Source organism: Tupaia chinensis, unplaced genomic scaffold, assembly GCF_000334495.1.
Source record: "Tupaia chinensis unplaced genomic scaffold, TupChi_1.0 Scaffold144472_1, whole genome shotgun sequence".
Lineage (NCBI taxonomy): Eukaryota > Metazoa > Chordata > Mammalia > Scandentia > Tupaiidae > Tupaia > Tupaia belangeri.
The window spans coordinates 902,466-906,780 of NW_006204331.1; the positions used below are offsets into that span (position 1 = coordinate 902,466).

The window sequence follows — 4,315 nt, forward strand, 5'->3', positions numbered from 1 at the left end:
AAAAAACCTTTAAAAAAAAAAAAAAAAAACTAGTAAAAAAAGAGGTGTCCTGAAGACCACAGGTCAGACCATCTGCCAGTGACCACGCTAAGAGGACGGCTGGCCCAGTCACGTGGACACACTGCCTGGCCTAGCCACCTCTAATGGTGACAGGTTCATAAACACCGTGGAGCCCAAGGCACACGCCACATCAACTGAGGGCGGGCTTCTGTCACTTTCTCCAAAGTAGTTGCAAAGAGAGAAATGAAACAACAGGAAAACAAAACACCTTCCAAAGAAAACAGAAGAATCTGTGGGCAGCAGGTGGCATGGTGGTTAAGGTGCTGGACTCCCACCGGGCCAACCGTGGTTCGAGTCCCGGACATGGTGGCTTGCTTTCTCACTTCCCCTCTCTCTCCCTTCCTCTCTCTCTCGCTCTCTCGCCCTCTCTCTCTCTGTCTCTCCCCCCTCTCTTGCTCTCTCTCTCCCTCTCTCTCTGTCTCTCTCTCTCTCACCCCTCCTCGCTCTGTCTCTCCCCCTCTCTCCCCCCCTCACTCTCTCTGTCTCTCCCCCTCTCTCTGTCTCTCCCCCTCTCTCTCTGTCTCTCCCCCTCTCTCTGCCCCCCTCGCTCTCTGTCTCTCGCCCTCTCTGTCTCTCCCCCTCTCTGCCCCCCTCGCTCTCTCTGTCTTCCCCCCTCGCCCTCTCTCTCTCCCCCTCTCTTGCTCTCTCCCTCCCTCTTTCCTCTCTCTCTGTCTCTCCCCCTCTCTCTTGCTCTCTCCCTCCCTCTCTCCCTCTCTCCCTGTCTCTCTCTCCCCCCCTCGCTCTCCCTGTCTCTCCCCCTCTCTCTTGCTCTCTCCCGCCCTCTCTCCTGCTGAGAGGGAAGCAGGACGAGCCTAGGACACAGGAGCAGGAGTGGGGACTGCACTGCTGGGCCCTCCACAGACGCGGCGCTCTTGTCTGTCCTGGAGTCACCGCCAGGGCTCCTGCGTGTCCCTTCCAGCCCGCCGTCCCAGCGACCGTCCCCAGCACACACACAGCACACTGCCTGTCCAGGCGCCGTGGGGGCGGTGGGGACGGGGCCCCTGTGCACGCCCCGCCTCTGTCCCCCCACCCTGTCCTCCAAGCTCGCAGGCCAGCTTCTCAGCCTTCCTCACCACAGGGTCACGTCGGTGGCCTGTGTCCCCTCTCCCCATCTCTGCCACCAGCGCTCTGCTGTGGGAACCCCAAAGGCCCAGCCCACGGCAAGCTCTCAGCAGCCGAAGCCACGTGAGTGAGAAAACCCTGGGACAGCTCTCTGAAAAGGCTCAAAAACACTTCTGTCAAAATACAAAAGCTAAATACTGCTGAAAAGGTACTGTTTCTCAACTTTCTACTCTAAACCTCCTAGGTTAGGGATTTTTTAATCTAAATAATGACGTTTAAACAGTTACTAGTTTTAAATGTAAATTAGAGTTAAATGCCTATTTTCCTATTCAACAAACAGGAAGCTGCATAAACCATGCAGTAGAGCAGACTTTGCTTTCTCCTTTATTTATTCATTGTGTTAGAGATTTCTTGCTATGGGGCTCGTGTGCTCGCTGGAGAGACGGGGACAGAGACACAGAAAGTGAGAAGTCACCCCCAGGGGGGACAGCCAGGCCGCAGTCCCTTGTCCTCCATTCTCCTCGGGATTTTGGGCATGCACGCACACACACCCAGAGTGAGTTTTCAGCTGCAGGGTCTGATATTCGAACCGTGGTCAACAACGCGGGAGTCCAGCGACATAACCATTATGCCATCTGCTGGTCCCTGCGTTACTCTAGCAGAGCATCCTGTGTGCACCTGTTAGAAAAGGCCCTTTCCTTTCATCTAGGGCATGCCTTACAAAGCGGGACGCCAGGCCCTGCTGCGTGCATGCGTGCAGCAGGCAGAGAGCATGCTCCAGTGAGGGACAACCGCCCACTGCCCCCCCCATCTACGACCTCAGCACACTGCACACGGCCCCAGCCAGAACCAGCCTTCTCCAAAACAGCCACCGGCCTAGGACAGAAGAGCCCTGGAGAGTTTGGTTTTTTTAAGGTTTTTGCTCTAGGGCAAGTGCACTGACCAGAAAGAGGGAGACAGAGACACAGGAAGGGAGAAATCACCCCCCCCCAGGGGGGATGGCCACGCTGCAATCCCTTCTCCTCCGTTCTCCTCTCGGGATCTCGGGCACACACGCACATGCACCTGGCATGAGATTAAGCCACCGGGTCTGGGACTCAAACCATGGTCGACTATATGGGAGTTCAGCACCATAGCCATTACGCCAACTGCTGGCCCCTGAGAGATTTTTAATCACTGTCTTTTTTTTTTTTTTAAGATTGATTTAGTTTTATTTATTCATTGATTTATTTTAATTTGACCAGAGAGATGGGGAGGGGGGTGAGAAAGAAAGCCACCAGGTCCAGGACTCAAACCGTGATTAGCGATGTGAGAGTGTCCAGCGCCTTAACGACCATGCCACCTGCTGGTTCCCAGTCACTGTCATTCTTAGGGGTCAGGCCATTCCTGGGAAACTAGGAAGGACAGGAGGCTCCTCCCCACCCCACCCCCAGGGGAGATTTCTTGTTTGTTTGCTAGGGCCTATGTGCTCACCTGAGAGAGACAGAGACAGAGTGGGAGAGAAGTGAGAGTCACCTCCAAGAGGGTGGCCAGGCCTCCCTCGACCCTCCTCGAGATTTTTCAGCAAGCGCTTGGTGTGTTTTTCTAACCAAGGGTCCAGGGCTCAAACTGCAAAGTCAGCCATGTAGGATCCAGCCGCCCCAACTACCATGCCGTCGGCTGGCCCCGCAGGGAAATCGACATCTACTATCAGTCAGAAGACTAAGGTGAGATACATCCAAGTCAGAGCAGAAGAAAATGTCTGTGTTCAAGGAACACCAGCTGGGCCAGAACTTGAATTCCCAGCCCAGGCGCTGCTGGGGCAGATTCCGCGAAGTCGGGTGTGGGGATGGAGGGGCAGCAGGTTCTGGAGCTGGCCGCTCACACGGCAGCCGGGAGGGCACCGGTGCATACCAGGCAACAGCGAAGTAAGTGGCTTCACGTCCACTGCAAGGCGCTTTCACACGTGGCTCAAGTGGGCCTCCGGGCTCAGAGGCCAGTCTGCGTCTGGGCCAGGGGACGTGTTCGGCTGTCCCAGAAACGCAGCCCACAGGGACGGGGTGGCCCCGTTTCCCTTAACTTGAAAAGCCCCAGTTAAGGCAATGCTGGAAAGACTGCTCTCACAGAACCTGACTTGGTGCACTGTTTGTAAATAACACATTGCCACCGCTACGCCATCCGGGTGTGTGCCGTGCGACCCAGGCAGAGGAGTCGGCTCGGCCTGATGCGGAAAGACGCCAACCCAACACCCAGGGCACGTGCCCAGAGATGGCAGCATACCCAACCTGAATGTGAGGAAGCGCAGAAGAAAACTTGTTTTCACACACAACACAGCTAAACCCAACAGGAATGATCCCCACCAAGCAAAAACAGTTTTACATCCAGGATGTCTGTAAGTGGCTTAATTAAATGTCCCCAGGCAGGCCTGAAGGTAAGACTGAATTCTGGCATTCTAAACCCCCAGAGGTGACTGCATCCTCCCCTCTAAGAGCAATCACTCATCAACCTGCTCCCCTTCTCCCTTCAGCGAGGATGGAAAACCAGCACTGGCTTCTTAGGGACTGTAGTGTTTCAGCTCCCGCTTACACAGTCTGACTCTGCCTAAGTACTCCTACCCTGCCTTAATCCTTTCTGAGCTGCCCCAAACTTCTCAGTTCAAAATATCTAATACTATCACAAAAATAGCAAACAAAGATTCTACTGTGATAAAATACTATGGATGTTTGCATCTTTCTGTGAAAACCCCTTCTAAACTTCCTTTCGATGAACAGACTATTTTCCACTCTTGTAGAGTGGAAATACTACTTTGCACAGCCATGTGCCGGCAGCAGGAGCCGAATCCACAAGTCCTTCACTGCACGGGAAGTTACCCTAGGCGATACCCACCCGAAACGCTCTACCAGCGTGGTGCGCAGGCGTCTGCACTGGCCAGTTTGCTAACGCTCCTGGGCACCAGCGCATCTTCGTGCACTGCTGGTAACAGTCTTGCACCTAACCCGCTAAGCGGGACCGCGAGGCCGTCCGGGTCTCAGGCCAGCTTTCTCCTGCTCGTGTTTCTGCGATCCCGGCCAGTATCTGTTTTCGCCCGTCTGGTTGTGCCCAAGCTCCCGGTCTGGCCCCACTGTGTGAGGTTCCGAAGTACACCTATAAACGGTGAATTTGTGAGCGGGGCCCAGGGGAACCACGAGGCCAGGGTCCTCCCGAGTGCAGTTCC

General features: G+C 55.0%; 1 protein-coding gene across 3 annotated transcripts in view; it reads right to left on the minus strand.

The window, feature by feature from the left end:
- ZBTB46 (zinc finger and BTB domain containing 46) overlaps nt 1-4,286 on the minus strand; it is a 58,604-nt gene extending 54,318 nt beyond the window's left edge. For 2 of the 3 annotated variants that reach the window (XM_027767693.1, XM_027767692.1), the window contains exon 1: nt 3,988-4,285. The gene's annotated coding sequence lies outside the window, so the exon portion shown is untranslated. Of the gene's footprint in view, nt 1-3,987 lie in introns of all 3 variants that reach the window. The other variant, XM_006167076.3, reaches the window with a different exon arrangement.
- Nucleotides 4,287-4,315: the final 29 nt, after the last annotated feature.